Raw genomic sequence first — 21,037 nt, forward strand, 5'->3', positions numbered from 1 at the left:
AAGAAAACCAGCGGGCTTCTGGCGAGGAGTCTTATCCCGGGCACAGATAGTGCAGGCTCGCACAAAGTCCACCACATCAGTCTCTAGAGTCGGCCACCAATAGAAGCGAGAGATGAGTTGCACAGATTTCTTGATGCCCGCATGACCTGCGAGATGGGAGGAGTGACCCCATTTGAGGATTCCGAGGCGTTGGCGTGGAGAAACAAAGGTCTTTCCTGGAGGAGTTTGCCTGATGGAGGCTGGAGAAGTGGAAATCAGGCAGTCAGGAGGAATGATGTGTTGAGGAGAGAGTTCAACTTCAGAAGCATCTGAGGAACGAGAGAGAGCATCGGCCCTAATGTTCTTATCGGCAGGCCGAAAGTGAATTTCAAAATTAAATCGGGCAAAGAACAGAGACCACCTGGCCTGACGAGGATTCAGCCGTTGGGCAGACTGGAGGTAGGAGAGGTTCTTGTGATCGGTGTAAATAATAACTGGAAATCTTGATCCCTCCAGCAGATGCCTCCATTCCTCAAGTGCTAATTTAATGGCTAGAAGCTCTCGATCCCCGATGGAGTAGTTCCTCTCCGCCGGAGAGAAGGTCCTAGAAAAAAAACCACAAGTAACAGCATGCCCGGAAGAGTTTTTTTGTAGAAGGACAGCTCCAGCTCCCACTGAGGAGGCATCAACCTCCAATAGAAAGGGTTTAGATGGGTCAGGTCTGGAGAGCACGGGAGCCGAAGAAAAGGCAGACTTGAGCCATTTAAAGGCGTCTTCCGCTTGAGGAGGCCAAGACTTGGGATCGGCATTTTTTTTGGTTAAAGCCACAATAGGAGCCACAACGGTAGAAAAATGTGGAATAAATTGCCTGTAATAATTGGCGAACCCCAAAAAACGTTGGATGGCACGGAGTCCGGAGGGGCGTGGCCAATCTAAGACGGCAGAGAGTTTGTCTGGATCCATTTGTAGTCCCTGGGCAGAGACCAAGTATCCTAGGAAAGGAAGAGATTGGCATTCAAACAGACATTTCTCTATTTTGGCATAGAGTTGATTGTCACGAAGTCTCTGAAGAACCATACGGACATGCTGGCGGTGTTCTTCTAGATTGGCAGAAAAAATCAGGATATCGTCCAGATATACAACAACACAGGAGTATAGGAGATCACGAAAAATTTCATTAACAAAGTCTTGGAAGACGGCAGGGGCGTTGCACAGGCCAAAGGGCATGACCAGATACTCAAAGTGTCCATCTCTGGTGTTAAATGCCGTTTTCCATTCATCCCCCTCTCTGATGCGGATGAGATTATAAGCACCTCTTAAGTCCAGTTTGGTAAAAATGTGGGCACCTTGGAGGCGATCAAAGAGTTCAGAGATGAGGGGTAGGGGGTAGCGGTTCTTAACCGTGATTTTATTAAGACCGCGGTAGTCAATGCAAGGACGTAGAGAGCCATCTTTTTTGGACACAAAGAAAAATCCGGCTCCGGCAGGAGAGGAGGATTTACGGATAAAGCCCTTTTTTAAATTTTCCTGGACGTATTCAGACATGGCAAGAGTCTCTGGGACGGACAGAGGATAGATTCTGCCCCGGGGTGGAGTAGTGCCCGGGAGGAGGTCAATAGGACAATCATAAGGCCTGTGAGGAGGTAGAGTCTCAGCTTGTTTTTTGCAAAAAACGTCCGCAAAGTCCATATAGGCCTTAGGGAGACCGGTTACAGGAGGAACCACAGAGTCACGGCAAGGGTTACTGGGAACCGGTTTTAGGCAGTCCTTGGAACAAGAGGGCCCCCAACTCCTGATCTCCCCAGTGGACCAATCCAGGGTTGGGGAATGGAGTTGAAGCCAGGGAAGTCCAAGGAGAATTTCAGAAGTGCAATTGGGGAGGACCAAAAGTTCAATCCTCTCGTGATGAGATCCGATGCACATTAGAAGGGGCTCCGTGCGGAAACGTATGGTACAGTCCAATCTTTCATTGTTTACACAATTGATGTAGAGGGGTCTGGCGAGACTGGTCACCGGGATGTTGAACTTGTTGACGAGAGAGGCCAAAATAAAATTTCCTGCAGATCCGGAGTCCAAGAAGGCCACAGCAGAGAAGGAGAAGGCAGAGGCAGACATCCGCACAGGCACAGTAAGACGTGGAGAAGCAGAGTAGACATCAAGGACTGTCTCACCTTTGTGCGGAGTCAGCGTACGTCTTTCCAGGCGGGGAGGACGGATAGGACAATCCTTCAGGAAGTGTTCGGTACTAGCACAGTACAGGCAGAGATTCTCCATGCGGCGTCGTGTCCTCTCTTGAGGTGTCAGGCGAGACCGGTCGACCTGCATAGCCTCCACGGCGGGAGGCACAGGAACAGATTGCAGGGGACCAGAGGAGAGAGGAGCCGGGGAGAAGAAACGCCTCGTGCGAACAGAGTCCATATCCTGGCGGAGCTCCTGACGCCTTTCGGAAAAACGCATGTCAATGCGAGTGGCTAGGTGAATGAGTTCATGTAGATTAGCAGGGATTTCTCGTGCGGCCAGAACATCTTTAATGTTGCTGGATAGGCCTTTTTTAAAGGTCGCGCAGAGTGCCTCATTATTCCAGGATAATTCTGAAGCAAGAGTACGGAATTGTACGGCATACTCGCCAACGGAAGAATTACCCTGGACCAGGTTCAACAGGGCAGTCTCAGCAGAAGAGGCTCGGGCAGGTTCCTCAAAGACACTTCGAATTTCCGAGAAGAAGGAGTGTACAGAGGCAGTGACGGGGTCATTGCGGTCCCAGAGCGGTGTGGCCCAAGACAGGGCTTTTCCAGACAGAAGGCTGACTACGAAAGCCACCTTAGACCTTTCAGTGGGGAACTGGTCCGACATCATCTCCAAGTGCAATGAACATTGGGAAAGAAAGCCACGGCAAAACTTAGAGTCCCCATCAAATTTATCCGGCAAGGATAGTCGTAGTCCAGAAGTGGCCACTCGCTGCGGAGGAGGTGCAGGAGCTGGCGGAGGAGATGATTGCTGGAGCTGTGGTAGTAACTGTTGTAGCATAACAGTCAGTTGAGACAGCTGTTGGCCTTGTTGCGCTATCTGTTGTGACTGCTGGGCGACCACCGTGGTGAGGTCAGCGACAACTGGCAGAGGAACTTCAGCGGGATCCATGGCCGGATCTACAGTCACGATGCCGGCTGGCAGGTAGTGGATCCTCTGTGCCAGAGAGGGATTGGCGTGGACCGTGCTAGTGGATCGGTTCTAAGTCACTACTGGTTTTCACCAGAGCCCGCCGCAAAGCGGGATGGTCTTGCTGCGGCGGTAGTGACCAGGTCGTATCCACTAGCAACGGCTCTACCTCTCTGGCTGCTGAAGATAGGCGCGGTACAAGGGAGTAGACAGAAGCAAGGTCGGACGTAGCAGAAGGTCGGGGCAGGCAGCAAGGATCGTAGTCAGGGGCAACGGCAGGAGGTCTGGAACACAGGCTAGGAACACACTAGGAAACGCTTTCACTGGCACGATGGCAACAAGATCCGGCGAGGGAGTGAAGGGGAAGTGAGATGATATAGGGAAGTGCACAGGTGATAACACTAATTGGAACCACTGCGCCAATCAGCGGCGCAGTGGCCCTTTAAATCGCAAAGACCCGGCGCGCGCGCGCCCTAGGGAGCGGGGCCGCGCGCGCCGGGACAGGACAGACGGAGAGCGAGTCAGGTACGGGAGCCGGGGTGCGCATCGCGAGCGGGCGCTACCCGCATCGCGAATCGCATCCCGTCTGGAGGCGGTATCGCAGCGCCCCGGGTCAGTGGAACTGACCGGAGCGCTGCAGTGAGAAGAGTGTAGCGAGCGCTCCGGGGAGGAGCGGGGACCCGGAGCGCTCGGCGTAACAGTGTGTGTGTGCGCGTATATATATATATATATATATATATATATATATATATATATATATATATTTCTCCGCCGAAATCACTTTTAAACCCATTTCCACCTTTTTTTCCCTTCTCTTCCTCTTACTTTTTTTTCACGTTTTTTTACGTTTTTCTCCTTTTCGCCTCTTTTCTGGGCGTATTATTCTTCTTTTTCTTCTTTTTTTTCGTCTAATGCATACCCCATCAGTGCAGCAATGCTTATTCAATACCGCCAGCAGATGGAGACACTGGGGGATAATTTTCTAAGGATTTATACTGATTTTTCCTGTCTGAATTTGTCGCACAGAAAGTTGCAGGCCAAATATGTGTGACATTTCTGCGACTTTAGCTTCTAGAGCATTTTTACAACATTATACATAGGTGCTGAATACATAAAAAGCGACTGTTCAGCGACAGACAAGTCGCATCGGCTGAAAGTAGGCCAGAATGTCAGTCCATGTTGGAGCAGGTTTAGATACAGTCTAAAGTATAGATCTCAAAGTCTGTGCACAGAATTTAGCAAGGGCCTCGCACCTTCTGATGCATCAGGTAGGTGCACAATAGCATAGCCTAACCCTCTGTACTTTGGTCTATATTGATGCGGGACATAGACAGCCAGCTGATGACCAATCCATTAGTGCAATGGATGGCTGGAAGCATTTGTCTTTGCCTTTGCAATACCACAGAAGCAATGCATGGTCAATGTACAGCAATGACACACCTGTGTGAACAGCCAGGAGACCCCCCCCCCCCCCCCCCATGTTATGTTACATAGTTACATAGTTAGTACGGTCGAAAAAAGACATATGTCCATCAAGTTCAACCAGGGAATTAAGGGGTAGGGGTGTGGCGCGATATTGGGGAAGGGATGAGATTTTATATTTCTTCATAAGCATTAATCTTATTTTGTCAATTAGGAACATTCAGCACCCACCCGCTATCAAGGCAGCTGCCTATCATGTCATGCCCTACCTGCACAGGTGTGCTGGCTACTCAAATGATCCAATTAAGGAGGCCATTTAGTCAGCAGCAGCAGAAGTCCTGTGCCTGGACACTCCAACAGCGGCCAGACACAAGCAGAAGCAGAAGCAGCAGAAGCAGCAGCAGCACCACCTTTTGTTTTTTGGCTGCAGCAGCAGCAAGGCCCACAGGGCTGGCTAGCTGGCTAGCCAGCAAGCAGGTAGCAATGAAAGTAGGAATCTTTCTTTTTAACCCTGTAAGGGGGTGGTGCACTGTACCCGAAGATACTGCCATATCGGGTCAATGCATAGGGCGACGGAAGCAAGCTTCGAAATCGGCCCCCGTTCTCAAAAATCCATTTAATATATGGTCCCCAGATAGGGGACGTATCAGATATTAAACTGATAAGAACAGATTTTTTTTTTTTTTTTTTTTTTATCTAAAGCCGAGGAACGTGCTTTCGATTCACCCAAAGTGCAAGAAAAAGTGCAAACGTGTTACACAAAAAAAAACGTGCACAAAGGATGCGGTCTATCGCAAGCCCTTCTCCGATAGGAGAGAGGCCCCCCAACAAACCTTACCCTTCGCCTCCGGACCAAAAGGTACCTGCGAGGTTCCAGGTTCGATGTCCCTTTTCGCCGAAGCTACTAGGGGACCACAAATGCTCCCGGCATCCCCCTTGGCGTCAGCCAAGGTATCTGCCCGCAGAGCCGATTACGGTAGGTACCCTGCCAAAGCAGGAGTACCCGGGGTGTTTGCAGGGAGGTGTGGAACCTAATGGCCACACACACCTCCCCTAGACCGCCAGGAGGGACACCCAGAAGGGCTACCGCATCCTGACAAATCCTGTGAACACACAACACGCAAAAAGTGACACAGTGAGACAAAAAAGAAATAAATAAGTGAATGTGTGCAGATATACTGCCCGGACATTCGGCCGGATCTATAAAAATTTCTCTGATCCTAGCCAGAAGGCCGGGAATCAAGAGGTGAGTGCCACAAGGTGAAGAGATTATGGTGCCCGTGCGTCAACTCGGTGAGTCTATTCTCCCAGTGAGTTTCGGCACCTCGGGGTCACCACTCCCCGAGGCACAAAAGTACCTCGGCTCTAGACCCTCTCAGCCTCATGGCGAGACCCGGAGGGAACAGGTCACATCGGGGCAGCCGTCGAGCTGATTCCTCAGAACCAGCCCCGGAAAGCCCTGGTACACCTGCATCCTCCATGCAGCACCCATCCCCACCAGCATGAAAACTGATAAGAACAGATACTACACTTGATCTTAGCCAAAAGGCCGAGAAGCGATAACCGTGAAAGGGGCGGGCCCAACAAGGTGCCCTTCATGGGCACTATCACTGCTTGCTGTCAGGGAGGCTGCCAGACAATTTTCCATGCACACTCTGGGCTGGGGGGCAGTCAACCACCAGTACACACAGCAGAACCTAAACCCATACCATTATTGCTAAGCAGCAAGACAGGGGCCCATTGCACTCCCACGGGGCCTTTTTAAATGCAATCCATAACCCGGATTTGCCAGGAACCCTTCTTACTCCTCCTACTTGCATGTGACACTGGGCTTAGGATCTGCATAGGAAACACACACACAAGCACACACCTACCTTTGTTGCCTGCAGATGCCTCCTTGGCTGTCCCCAAACGGTATCAAACCAACACCCACGGGAAGCTGTAAGCATAGAGGACATGCCTGCACCCCATTGGACTTACCTGTGTGGGTTAAACCCGGGTTATTTGACAACCTATGGCGGTGATGGTTCTGCTCAGGCAGAGCAGTGCTGATGCTCCTCATAAAGCTGTCGCTGCTGTGAAGGTTCTAGGTGACATCACAAATCCCTATGGTTACATACACAACAAAGCTGGGTTGTTGTTGTTTACACTCTGCAAGGCCTGTGGAAGTGAGTGACATCATAGCACTGTAGTTCTGAGGGTTCTAGATGGATGCAACAATCTCCTGTTGCTTCTATGAAGGCCATAATAGACGACATCACCAAACAGCTCCATAGTCACATACACAGCAAAGGAGAGATGTTGTTTACACCTAGTGATGTCAGTGGTATTGAGTGACATCACAGCACAGTGCTAAGGCTCCTGGGCCTGGACACAGCAGCGGCTGCAATATCTCAACGGAGAATACGTTTATATATATGTGTGAGTGTGCGCGTATATATATATATATATATATATATATATATATATATATATATTTCTCCGCCGAAATCACTTTTAAACCCATTTCCACCTTTTTTTCCCTTCTCTTCCTCTTACTTTTTTTTCACGTTTTTTTACGTTTTTCTCCTTTTCGCCTCTTTTCTGGGCGTATTATTCTTCTTTTTCTTCTTTTTTTTCGTCTAATGCATACCCCATCAGTGCAGCAATGCTTATTCAATACCGCCAGCAGATGGAGACCCTGGGGGATAATTTTCTAAGGATTTATACTGATTTTTCCTGTCTGAATTTGTCGCACAGAAAGTTGCAGGCCAAATATGTGTGACATTTCTGCGACTTTAGCTTCTAGAGCATTTTTACAACATTATACATAGGTGCTGAATACATAAAAAGCGACTGTTCAGCGACAGACAAGTCGCATCGGCTGAAAGTAGGCCAGAATGTCAGTCCATGTTGGAGCAGGTTTAGATACAGTCTAAAGTATAGATCTCAAAGTCTGTGCACAGAATTTAGCAAGGGCCTCGCACCTTCTGATGCATCAGGTAGGTGCACAATAGCATAGCCTAACCCTCTGTACTTTGGTCTATATTGATGCGGGACATAGACAGCCAGCTGATGACCAATCCATTAGTGCAATGGATGGCTGGAAGCATTTGTCTTTGCCTTTGCAATACCACAGAAGCAATGCATGGTCAATGTACAGCAATGACACACCTGTGTGAACAGCCAGGAGACCCCCCCCCCATGTTATGTTACATAGTTACATAGTTAGTACGGTCGAAAAAAGACATATGTCCATCAAGTTCAACCAGGGAATTAAGGGGTAGGGGTGTGGCGCGATATTGGGGAAGGGATGAGATTTTATATTTCTTCATAAGCATTAATCTTATTTTGTCAATTAGGAACATTCAGCACCCACCCGCTATCAAGGCAGCTGCCTATCATGTCATGCCCTACCTGCACAGGTGTGCTGGCTACTCAAATGATCCAATTAAGGAGGCTATTTAGTCAGCAGCAGCAGAAGTCCTGTGCCTGGACGCTCCAACAGCGGCCAGACACAAGCAGAAGCAGAAGCAGCAGAAGCAGCAGCAGCACCACCTTTTGTTTTTTGGCTGCAGCAGCAGCAAGGCCCACAGGGCTGGCTAGCTGGCTAGCCAGCAAGCAGGTAGCAATGAAAGTAGGAATCTTTCTTTTTAACCCTGTAAGGGGGTGGTGCACTGTACCCGAAGATACTGCCATATCGGGTCAATGCATAGGGCGACGGAAGCAAGCTTCGAAATCGGCCCCCGTTCTCAAAAATCCATTTAATATATGGTCCCCAGATAGGGGACGTATCAGATATTAAACTGATAAGAACAGATTTTTTTACTTTTAGATATAATATTCTTAGACTAAAAGACCTTACGCAGTCCAGATTACACTTAGTCTGCTAAAAGCATATTCCACAGATGTAGATTCCAAAGACTTTTAGCCACTTTGTGACCTAATCTTTTTTTATCCAATAAATAGAAAACATACATCTCACTAAGAGCTAGGCGAACACAATCTTTAGAGGTAATAGTGTCTCTTTTAAAAAGAAGAATATTCCTCGTCTTCCATAGTGCAATTTTAATACAATTTATACTAATCCACAAAACCCGAGACTTCTCCACAGATAAAACATTATAAAATCCATATAAAATAACTTCATGATTTAAAAAATTAAGATCAGAAATGAATTTTAGTAAGGGTCCTATCAAATGCCATATCTCTTGGGCGTAAAAACAGTTCCAAAAAAGGTGTAAAACTGTTTCCTCACTAGGACACCCCATTCTCGGGCACTTTGCACTACGACACAATCCTCTTCTGTGTTGGAATTCTCTGGTAGGCAAACATTGATGTGCTATCTGCCAGGCCAGATCTTTTAAGTCATTAGATAAGAATCCCATATTCACCATCCTCCAAACTCTTAGAGATTTCTCAGTGGAATAATTAGATATTAAGCAAATCTGTTCTATCTTCCTGATTTCAGGAACTAATTTTCGTGCATTACTACAAATTTCTTGACTAAAATTAGCAATGCCATAAATACGAATAATCTTTTCTAAAACCACATAGTGCGCTGGGGGAATAAATAAGATTGGGGACGTTAAAGGTAAGGTTATCCACTTTCTTTTTCTAAAAATGTGACCTGCAGCATATTTTAAAAAATAAGACCAATAACAGTTTCTTTGCAAGCCATTAAAACACATAGAAAAAAAGTGAATATATAAAAACCTTTTTAAATCAGGCACATCCTTACCCCCCAATTTCTTTGTCTTCATCATTACATCTCTCCTGAGTTTATCCATTTTAGACCCCCATAAAAAATGAAAGCAAATCTTGTTTAAAAACTTTAAGGTGCGTTCACTCGGTGGGAAAACCAAGCTTAAATATAGCATGATAGGTAGCAACAAAGCTTTCATTATCAGTACTTTTCCTTCTATTGTTAATTTCCTCATTTTCCAAAAACTTATTTTCTTTTGCACTTTCTCTTTGACGATGGACCAGCTTTCCTCTCCATTATTTTCATTGTCAAAGATGACACCCAAGATTTTGATTTTATCATATTGCACATTCACCTCCGTATTGCCCCAATTCCCTATTGCAAAGCAATCACATTTATTTTTATTTAATTTGAAGCCAGAGCCCTCACAAAAAAATTCTGTCTGTCTGATAGCACGTTTCAGGGATGGTTCATCTGAACATAGAATATTAACATCATCCATGTATGCTATCGTCTTTACGCTCTGTCCTCCACTTCCAGGGATTGGCACTCCTCTAATGAGCTTATCTTTTCTCAAAACATTCAACAGAGGTTCTATTGCACATATGAAAAGAATGGGTGATAGGGGGCACCCCTGTTTCACCCCAGACTGTAAACATACTTCTTGGGATAAAAAACCGTTAATTAAAATACGACTAAAACAGTTTTTATATAAAAGTGCAATTTTTCCAACAATAAAATCAGGAAAATTCATTTTCTTTAAAACCAACCATAAAAAATCATGAGAAACACGGTCATAAGCCTTTTGAAAATCCAAGGATAAAATTGCCAATTTCTGATCACATTGTTTCTGATACCATAAAACATCTTTTACAAGGTTTAGATGATCACTTATTTTCCTTCCAGGTACTCCGCATACTTGGTCACTGTGTATAACCTTAGCAATTACCTGCTTGAGCCTATTTGCTAAAATTTTTGCTAAAACCTTATAGTCTGTATTTAGCAGGGTAATAGGCCTCCAATTTTCTAATTTAGAGATGTCTCCTTTTTTAAAAATCAGAGTAACAACACCATCTCTCCAGGACGCAGGTAAAATCTCAGATTTAAAAGCACAGTTAAAAATACCTAAAAGATCATCTTTTAAAATGGACCAAAAACACAGATAAAATTCAACTGGCAACCCATCCGAACCAGGTGTTTTACCATTTAAAAAACTCTTAAAAGTGCTTAAAAGTTCAGGTAAAAAGATTTCATCACAAAGGCTCTCTTGGTCAGTTTTGTCAAGTTTTGAATCTAAGGTATCTAAAACATCATTAGTAAAGGAAATATCAATATCTTTTTTATTAAAAAGCTCCTGATAAAATACTTGTGCTTCTCGCAACATCTCTTCATTAGTTATCTTCCCTTCAATTACAGATATCATTTCTTTCTTTCCCACCACCTTCTTAAAAAAGAATCTCGAACACTTTTCATCATTCTCCAGACATTGCACCTTGCTGTTAAAAATCATTTCTTTTCCTTTTTGACTAATGGCATTTTTTATTTCATTCTTTGTCTGAGCAATAACATCATCCATCTCAAGCCCGGCTTGCTTTAGTTTATAATATGTTTGGATTTTAGTGTTTAACATTTTAAACCATAACTTTTTCTCCTTAGCCTTTTGGATGCCCACACGGATAAAAAACTGTTTAGTCCACTTTTTAACATCCTCCCACCAATCCAAAATATTTTTATATTGGGATTGACGCAATCTCCATTTGTTATAAGCAGCAATAAAATCATTTTTTGTTTTCATGTCCTCTAATAAAGTAGTGTTGAGCTTCCAAACGCCTCTGCCTTTCTCTAGGCCAGGTAAAGTGACATGTGCATATAATAACTTATGATCAGAGAAAATATTCGATAAAAGAGAAACATCAACTAGATTAAAACTTTCCGATAAAAAAATAAAATCAATCCTGGATTTGCAGACATTATTTTCCCATGTGTAACCAGGGTCGTCTGGGTATTTTCTCCTCCAGACATCGGTAAAGTTAAAATCCTCAGTCATACACTTAATCTGTTTCTCTGTTTTATCCACTCTGACATGCACACTTCCACTCTCACGATGATCACCACTCATACAACAATTAAAATCTCCAGCCATTAAAATAGGTGTTGAACCTGGGATAAAAGCCTGAATATCATTAATCAAGTCGGCTCTCACATTTTTTTCAGGAGAAGCATAGATGTTAAAAAGCTTAATCTCCGAGCCATTGTACTTAATATTAACTAATAGTGCTCTACCAGGTATAATTTCTAAGAAGGACAAAACTTGTACATCTGAACCTCTAAACAAGATCCCAACACCTGAAGATCTGTTCAGATTGTCACCCGACCAGACCGATGGTCCCAAAGTCCAGCCACGACAAAGGTCCTCATAATTTGGACTATGTTCAATTCCACATTCTTGTAAAAAGAACAGAGAACAGTCCAAGGTCTCTAAAAAACTAAACAAAGCAGCCCTTCTCGTAGGGCTCTTTAGACCTCTCACATTAAGAGAGGAGCACTTTAAGGAAGCTATTCGCTACTGGAGTTTGAGTCCGATATGAAACCCACAGGTGACTCCGGGCTTTCGAACTCTTTGATATTTTTTGGATCGGACGCTGATCTTATAGAAGGCCTCCATGCATGTTGACTGTCCTCACATTCGTCTGAGCTTTTTTTGACAGGCCGTTTAATGCCAAGTTGTGGCTCATCTCCGAGTTCCTTCTTCCGCTTGATCTCCTTCACGCCAACCTCCATGGCTTCACTGCTCACTAGTGACCCTCCACCGCCAGAACCCTCCACAGAAGGTCTCCCCTCTGTCTCAGGCACAGCAGAAAGGTCCATAAGCTCCGCCACGACATCAGAAGTTACAGCCGGCTTTTCTGAAGGCGCCTCAGACCGCTGGGGTGCTTTCGCAGGTGGTACTTCAGCTTGCACTACACCCACTCTCCCCGCTACACGGTCAGCCCACGATCTAGCTACACTGGAACGGAGACTGCAATCTTTAAAGGCATGGCCTTCTTCACCACAAATGTTGCAGACAATTTTAGCACAGTCCTTAGAAACATGGCCTTCTTGATTGCACCGACCACAGCGAACTGTAGTGTCCGTGCAAACTTCCATAGTATGTCCGAATTTCTTACATTTCCTACAAAAAGTAGGCATCTCGGGATAAAACAAATAGCCCTTATCCCGACCGATAGAAAAGTTGGAGGGTGGATGACACAACCCTCCAATGCCAGTAGCATCCTCCTTCATTTTCACAAAAAACTTATGTTTCCCCGTCCATAGGTCTTCTGAATTCATCACCTTATGGGAATACTTAACAGAACTGCAGTATTTCCCCAAAAAGAGCTCAATATGGGACACAGTCACAAAGGGATTGTGCATACACACAACTAGAGGAATATCGCCACCAGTATACAACACTGTGACCGTGATCCCATCAAGCTCAGCAAGGTCTTGATTGCTTTTCAGCTTCTCAAAAAGATTCTGGCATGCATAAGCAGAGTCCAGAGTTAGGATGAAGCTGCCCTTCCGAGGATCTCTGAGACAGACGATGTTCTCTTTCTTCACCCCAAGAAGCTTGTAGAGAGTTTCTTTCACAAAATAAGAAAGTTGGACGAGTTCTTGTTTGTCTTCATCAACATCAAAGCGAAAGGAAAAACGAATCCGCGTTTCACCGGATGTAAGGTAACGGATGCGAACACCCATCTTGTCGATCGCCTTTTCGGTTCCTCGTAGCAGCCCCCCTTGGAAAAGGTAGGACAAACTCCCAGGATCCTCCTGACCAGACACTTGATCTAGCCAAAAGGCCGAGAAGCGATAACCGTGAAAGGGGCGGGCCCAACAAGGTCCCCTTCATGGGCACTATCACTGCTTGCTGTCAGGGAGGCTGCCAGACAATTTTCCATGCACACTCTGGGCTGGGGGGCAGTCAACCACCAGTACACACAGCAGAACCTAAACCCATACCATTATTGCTAAGCAGCAAGACAGGGGCCCATTGCACTCCCACGGGGCCTTTTTAAATGCAATCCATAACCCGGATTTGCCAGGAACCCTTCTTACTCCTCCTACTTGCATGTGACACTGGGCTTAGGATCTGCATAGGAAACACACACACAAGCACACACCTACCTTTGTTGCCTGCAGATGCCTCCTTGGCTGTCCCCAAACGGTATCAAACCAACACCCACGGGAAGCTGTAAGCATAGAGGACATGCCTGCACCCCATTGGACTTACCTGTGTGGGTTAAATCCGGGTTATTTGACAACCTATGGCGGTGATGGTTCTGCTCAGGCAGAGCAGTGCTGATGCTCCTCATAAAGCTGTCGCTGCTGTGAAGGTTCTAGGTGACATCACAAATCCCTATGGTTACATACACAACAAAGCTGGGTTGTTGTTGTTTACACTCTGCAAGGCCTGTGGAAGTGAGTGACATCATAGCACTGTAGTTCTGAGGGTTCTAGATGGATGCAACAATCTCCTGTTGCTTCTATGAAGGCCGTAATAGACGACATCACCAAACAGCTCCATAGTCACATACACAGCAAAGGAGAGATGTTGTTTACACCTAGTGATGTCAGTGGTATTGAGTGACATCATAGCACAGTGCTAAGGCTCCTGGGCCTGGACACAGCAGCGGCTGCAATATCTCAACGGAGAATACGTTTATATATATGTGTGTGTGTGCGCGTATATATATATATATATATATATATATATATATATATATATATATATTTCTCCGCCGAAATCACTTTTAAACCCATTTCCACCTTTTTTTCCCTTCTCTTCCTCTTACTTTTTTTTCACGTTTTTTTACGTTTTTCTCCTTTTCGCCTCTTTTCTGGGCGTATTATTCTTCTTTTTCTTCTTTTTTTTCGTCTAATGCATACCCCATCAGTGCAGCAATGCTTATTCAATACCGCCAGCAGATGGAGACACTGGGGGATAATTTTCTAAGGATTTATACTGATTTTTCCTGTCTGAATTTGTCGCACAGAAAGTTGCAGGCCAAATATGTGCGACATTTCTGCGACTTTAGCTTCTAGAGCATTTTTACAACATTATACATAGGTGCTGAATACATAAAAAGCGACTGTTCAGCGACAGACAAGTCGCATCGGCTGAAAGTAGGCCAGAATGTCAGTCCATGTTGGAGCAGGTTTAGATACAGTCTAAAGCATAGATCTCAAAGTCTGTGCACAGAATTTAGCAAGGGCCTCGCACCTTCTGATGCATCAGGTAGGTGCACAATAGCATAGCCTAACCCTCTGTACTTTGGTCTATATTGATGCGGGACATAGACAGCCAGCTGATGACCAATCCATTAGTGCAATGGATGGCTGGAAGCATTTGTCTTTGCCTTTGCAATACCACAGAAGCAATGCATGGTCAATGTACAGCAATGACACACCTGTGTGAACAGCCAGGAGACCCCCCCCCCCCCCCCCATGTTATGTTACATAGTTACATAGTTAGTACGGTCGAAAAAAGACATATGTCCATCAAGTTCAACCAGGGAATTAAGGGGTAGGGGTGTGGCGCGATATTGGGGAAGGGATGAGATTTTATATTTCTTCATAAGCATTAATCTTATTTTGTCAATTAGGAACATTCAGCACCCACCCGCTATCAAGGCAGCTGCCTATCATGTCATGCCCTACCTGCACAGGTGTGCTGGCTACTCAAATGATCCAATTAAGGAGGCCATTTAGTCAGCAGCAGCAGAAGTCCTGTGCCTGGACGCTCCAACAGCGGCCAGACACAAGCAGAAGCAGAAGCAGCAGAAGCAGCAGCAGCAGCACCACCTTTTGTTTTTTGGCTGCAGAAGCAGCAGCAGCAAGGCCCACAGGGCTGGCTAGCTGGCTAGCCAGCAAGCAAGCAGGTAGCAATGAAAGTAGGAATCTTTCTTTTTAACCCTGTAAGGGGGTGGTGCACTGTACCCGAAGATACTGCCATATCGGGTCAATGCATAGGGCGACGGAAGCAAGCTTCGAAATCAGCCCCCGTTCTCAAAAATCCATTTAATATATGGTCCCCAGATAGGGGACGTATCAGATATTAAACTGATAAGAACAGATACTACACTTGATCTTAGCCAAAAGGCCGAGAAGCGATAACCGTGAAAGGGGCGGGCCCAACAAGGTCCCCTTCATGGGCACTATCACTGCTTGCTGTCAGGGAGGCTGCCAGACAATTTTCCATGCACACTCTGGGCTGGGGGGCAGTCAACCACCAGTACACACAGCAGAACCTAAACCCATACCATTATTGCTAAGCAGCAAGACAGGGGCCCATTGCACTCCCACGGGGCCTTTTTAAATGCAATCCATAACCCGGATTTGCCAGGAACCCTTCTTACTCCTCCTACTTGCATGTGACACTGGGCTTAGGATCTGCATAGGAAACACACACACAAGCACACACCTACCTTTGTTGCCTGCAGATGCCTCCTTGGCTGTCCCCAAACGGTATCAAACCAACACCCACGGGAAGCTGTAAGCATAGAGGACATGCCTGCACCCCATTGGACTTACCTGTGTGGGTTAAATCCGGGTTATTTGACAACCTATGGCGGTGATGGTTCTGCTCAGGCAGAGCAGTGCTGATGCTCCTCATAAAGCTGTCGCTGCTGTGAAGGTTCTAGGTGACATCACAAATCCCTATGGTTACATACACAACAAAGCTGGGTTGTTGTTGTTTACACTCTGCAAGGCCTGTGGAAGTGAGTGACATCATAGCACTGTAGTTCTGAGGGTTCTAGATGGATGCAACAATCTCCTGTTGCTTCTATGAAGGCCGTAATAGACGACATCACCAAACAGCTCCATAGTCACATACACAGCAAAGGAGAGATGTTGTTTACACCTAGTGATGTCAGTGGTATTGAGTGACATCATAGCACAGTGCTAAGGCTCCTGGGCCTGGACACAGCAGCGGCTGCAATATCTCAACGGAGAATACGTTTATATATATGTGTGTGTGTGCGCGTATATATATATATATATATATATATATATATATATATATATATATTTCTCCGCCGAAATCACTTTTAAACCCATTTCCACCTTTTTTTCCCTTCTCTTCCTCTTACTTTTTTTTCACGTTTTTTTACGTTTTTCTCCTTTTCGCCTCTTTTCTGGGCGTATTATTCTTCTTTTTCTTCTTTTTTTTCGTCTAATGCATACCCCATCAGTGCAGCAATGCTTATTCAATACCGCCAGCAGATGGAGACACTGGGGGATAATTTTCTAAGGATTTATACTGATTTTTCCTGTCTGAATTTGTCGCACAGAAAGTTGCAGGCCAAATATGTGCGACATTTCTGCGACTTTAGCTTCTAGAGCATTTTTACAACATTATACATAGGTGCTGAATACATAAAAAGCGACTGTTCAGCGACAGACAAGTCGCATCGGCTGAAAGTAGGCCAGAATGTCAGTCCATGTTGGAGCAGGTTTAGATACAGTCTAAAGCATAGATCTCAAAGTCTGTGCACAGAATTTAGCAAGGGCCTCGCACCTTCTGATGCATCAGGTAGGTGCACAATAGCATAGCCTAACCCTCTGTACTTTGGTCTATATTGATGCGGGACATAGACAGCCAGCTGATGACCAATCCATTAGTGCAATGGATGGCTGGAAGCATTTGTCTTTGCCTTTGCAATACCACAGAAGCAATGCATGGTCAATGTACAGCAATGACACACCTGTGTGAACAGCCAGGAGACCCCCCCCCCCCCCCCCATGTTATGTTACATAGTTACATAGTTAGTACGGTCGAAAAAAGACATATGTCCATCAAGTTCAACCAGGGAATTAAGGGGTAGGGGTGTGGCGCGATATTGGGGAAGGGATGAGATTTTATATTTCTTCATAAGCATTAATCTTATTTTGTCAATTAGGAACATTCAGCACCCACCCGCTATCAAGGCAGCTGCCTATCATGTCATGCCCTACCTGCACAGGTGTGCTGGCTACTCAAATGATCCAATTAAGGAGGCCATTTAGTCAGCAGCAGCAGAAGTCCTGTGCCTGGACGCTCCAACAGCGGCCAGACACAAGCAGAAGCAGAAGCAGCAGAAGCAGCAGCAGCAGCACCACCTTTTGTTTTTTGGCTGCAGAAGCAGCAGCAGCAAGGCCCACAGGGCTGGCTAGCTGGCTAGCCAGCAAGCAAGCAGGTAGCAATGAAAGTAGGAATCTTTCTTTTTAACCCTGTAAGGGGGTGGTGCACTGTACCCGAAGATACTGCCATATCGGGTCAATGCATAGGGCGACGGAAGCAAGCTTCGAAATCAGCCCCCGTTCTCAAAAATCCATTTAATATATGGTCCCCAGATAGGGGACGTATCAGATATTAAACTGATAAGAACAGATACTACACTTGATCTTAGCCAAAAGGCCGAGAAGCGATAACCGTGAAAGGGGCGGGCCCAACAAGGTCCCCTTCATGGGCACTATCACTGCTTGCTGTCAGGGAGGCTGCCAGACAATTTTCCATGCACACTCTGGGCTGGGGGGCAGTCAACCACCAGTACACACAGCAGAACCTAAACCCATACCATTATTGCTAAGCAGCAAGACAGGGGCCCATTGCACTCCCACGGGGCCTTTTTAAATGCAATCCATAACCCGGATTTGCCAGGAACCCTTCTTACTCCTCCTACTTGCATGTGACACTGGGCTTAGGATCTGCATAGGAAACACACACACAAGCACACACCTACCTTTGTTGCCTGCAGATGCCTCCTTGGCTGTCCCCAAACGGTATCAAACCAACACCCACGGGAAGCTGTAAGCATAGAGGACATGCCTGCACCCCATTGGACTTACCTGTGTGGGTTAAATCCGGGTTATTTGACAACCTATGGCGGTGATGGTTCTGCTCAGGCAGAGCAGTGCTGATGCTCCTCATAAAGCTGTCGCTGCTGTGAAGGTTCTAGGTGACATCACAAATCCCTATGGTTACATACACAACAAAGCTGGGTTGTTGTTGTTTACACTCTGCAAGGCCTGTGGAAGTGAGTGACATCATAGCACTGTAGTTCTGAGGGTTCTAGATGGATGCAACAATCTCCTGTTGCTTCTATGAAGGCCGTAATAGACGACATCACCAAACAGCTCCATAGTCACATACACAGCAAAGGAGAGATGTTGTTTACACCTAGTGATGTCAGTGGTATTGAGTGACATCATAGCACAGTGCTAAGGCTCCTGGGCCTGGACACAGCAGCGGCTGCAATATCTCAACGGAGAATACGTTTATATATATGTGTGTGTGTGCGCGTATATATATATATATATATATATATATATATATATATATATATATTTCTCCGCCGAAATCACTTTTAAACCCATTTCCACCTTTTTTTCCCTTCTCTTCCTCTTACTTTTTTTTCACGTTTTTTTACGTTTTTCTCCTTTTCGCCTCTTTTCTGGGCGTATTATTCTTCTTTTTCTTCTTTTTTTTCGTCTAATGCATACCCCATCAGTGCAGCAATGCTTATTCAATACCGCCAGCAGATGGAGACACTGGGGGATAATTTTCTAAGGATTTATACTGATTTTTCCTGTCTGAATTTGTCGCACAGAAAGTTGCAGGCCAAATATGTGCGACATTTCTGCGACTTTAGCTTCTAGAGCATTTTTACAACATTATACATAGGTGCTGAATACATAAAAAGCGACTGTTCAGCGACAGACAAGTCGCATCGGCTGAAAGTAGGCCAGAATGTCAGTCCATGTTGGAGCAGGTTTAGATACAGTCTAAAGCATAGATCTCAAAGTCTGTGCACAGAATTTAGCAAGGGCCTCGCACCTTCTGATGCATCAGGTAGGTGCACAATAGCATAGCCTAACCCTCTGTACTTTGGTCTATATTGATGCGGGACATAGACAGCCAGCTGATGACCAATCCATTAGTGCAATGGATGGCTGGAAGCATTTGTCTTTGCCTTTGCAATACCACAGAAGCAATGCATGGTCAATGTACAGCAATGACACACCTGTGTGAACAGCCAGGAGACCCCCCCCCCCCCCCCCATGTTATGTTACATAGTTACATAGTTAGTACGGTCGAAAAAAGACATATGTCCATCAAGTTCAACCAGGGAATTAAGGGGTAGGGGTGTGGCGCGATATTGGGGAAGGGATGAGATTTTATATTTCTTCATAAGCATTAATCTTATTTTGTCAATTAGGAACATTCAGCACCCACCCGCTATCAAGGCAGCTGCCTATCATGTCATGCCCTACCTGCACAGGTGTGCTGGCTACTCAAATGATCCAATTAAGGAGGCCATTTAGTCAGCAGCAGCAGAAGTCCTGTGCCTGGACGCTCCAACAGCGGCCAGACACAAGCAGAAGCAGAAGCAGCAGAAGCAGCAGCAGCAGCACCACCTTTTGTTTTTTGGCTGCAGAAGCAGCAGCAGCAAGGCCCACAGGGCTGGCTAGCTGGCTAGCCAGCAAGCAAGCAGGTAGCAATGAAAGTAGGAATCTTTCTTTTTAACCCTGTAAGGGGGTGGTGCACTGTACCCGAAGATACTGCCATATCGGGTCAATGCATAGGGCGACGGAAGCAAGCTTCGAAATCAGCCCCCGTTCTCAAAAATCCATTTAATATATGGTCCCCAGATAGGGGACGTATCAGATATTAAACTGATAAGAACAGATACTACACTTGATCTTAGCCAAAAGGCCGAGAAGCGATAACCGTGAAAGGGGCGGGCCCAACAAGGTCCCCTTCATGGGCACTATCACTGCTTGCTGTCAGGGAGGCTGCCAGACAATTTTCCATGCACACTCTGGGCTGGGGGGCAGTCAACCACCAGTACACACAGCAGAACCTAAACCCATACCATTATTGCTAAGCAGCAAGACAGGGGCCCATTGCACTCCCACGGGGCCTTTTTAAATGCAATCCATAACCCGGATTTGCCAGGAACCCTTCTTACTCCTCCTACTTGCATGTGACACTGGGCTTAGGATCTGCATAGGAAACACACACACAAGCACACACCTACCTTTGTTGCCTGCAGATGCCTCCTTGGCTGTCCCCAAACGGTATCAAACCAACACCCACGGGAAGCTGTAAGCATAGAGGACATGCCTGCACCCCATTGGACTTACCTGTGTGGGTTAAATCCGGGTTATTTGACAACCTATGGCGGTGATGGTTCTGCTCAGGCAGAGCAGTGCTGATGCTCCTCATAAAGCTGTCGCTGCTGTGAAGGTTCTAGGTGACATCACAAATCCCTATGGTTACATACACAACAAAGCTGGGTTGTTGTTGTTTACACTCTGCAAGGCCTGTGGAAGTGAGTGACATCATAGCACTGTAGTTCTGAGGGTTCTAGATGGATGCAACAATCTCCTGTTGCTTCTATGAAGGCCGTAATAGACGACATCACCAAACAGCTCCATAGTCACATACACAGCAAAGGAGAGATGTTGTTTACACCTAGTGATGTCAGTGGTATTGAGTGACATCATAGCACAGTGCTAAGGCTCCTGGGCCTGGACACAGCAGCGGCTGCAATATCTCAACGGAGAATACGTTTATATATATGTGTGTGTGTGCGCGTATATATATATATATATATATATATATATATATATATATATATATTTCTCCGCCGAAATCACTTTTAAACCCATTTCCACCTTTTTTTCCCTTCTCTTCCTCTTACTTTTTTTTCACGTTTTTTTACGTTTTTCTCCTTTTCGCCTCTTTTCTGGGCGTATTATTCTTCTTTTTCT

At 45.7% G+C, this 21,037-nt stretch overlaps 4 non-coding genes and 2 pseudogenes across 4 annotated transcripts; all 6 read right to left on the reverse strand.

The window, feature by feature from the left end:
* Positions 1 to 5,076: 5,076 nt before the first annotated feature.
* Positions 5,077 to 5,264, reverse strand: LOC130350062 (U2 spliceosomal RNA). Its single transcript, XR_008887256.1, has one exon. It is a non-coding gene; the product is annotated as a U2 spliceosomal RNA (small nuclear RNA).
* A 694-nt stretch (positions 5,265 to 5,958) lies between these two features.
* LOC130350066 (U2 spliceosomal RNA) lies at positions 5,959 to 6,118 on the reverse strand (annotated as a pseudogene).
* Positions 6,119 to 8,203: 2,085 nt separating this feature from the next.
* LOC130350117 (U2 spliceosomal RNA) lies at positions 8,204 to 8,380 on the reverse strand (annotated as a pseudogene).
* A 6,821-nt stretch (positions 8,381 to 15,201) lies between these two features.
* On the reverse strand, positions 15,202 to 15,392 carry LOC130350061 (U2 spliceosomal RNA). The gene has a single exon (XR_008887255.1). It is a non-coding gene; the product is annotated as a U2 spliceosomal RNA (small nuclear RNA).
* Positions 15,393 to 17,499: 2,107 nt separating this feature from the next.
* On the reverse strand, positions 17,500 to 17,690 carry LOC130350078 (U2 spliceosomal RNA). Its single transcript, XR_008887267.1, has one exon. It is a non-coding gene; the product is annotated as a U2 spliceosomal RNA (small nuclear RNA).
* Positions 17,691 to 19,797: 2,107 nt separating this feature from the next.
* On the reverse strand, positions 19,798 to 19,988 carry LOC130350090 (U2 spliceosomal RNA). The gene has a single exon (XR_008887278.1). It is a non-coding gene; the product is annotated as a U2 spliceosomal RNA (small nuclear RNA).
* Between the last annotated feature and the right edge of the window lie 1,049 nt (positions 19,989 to 21,037).

The sequence above is a fragment of the Hyla sarda genome, unplaced genomic scaffold, assembly GCF_029499605.1.
Source record: "Hyla sarda isolate aHylSar1 unplaced genomic scaffold, aHylSar1.hap1 scaffold_933, whole genome shotgun sequence".
Lineage (NCBI taxonomy): Eukaryota > Metazoa > Chordata > Amphibia > Anura > Hylidae > Hyla > Hyla sarda.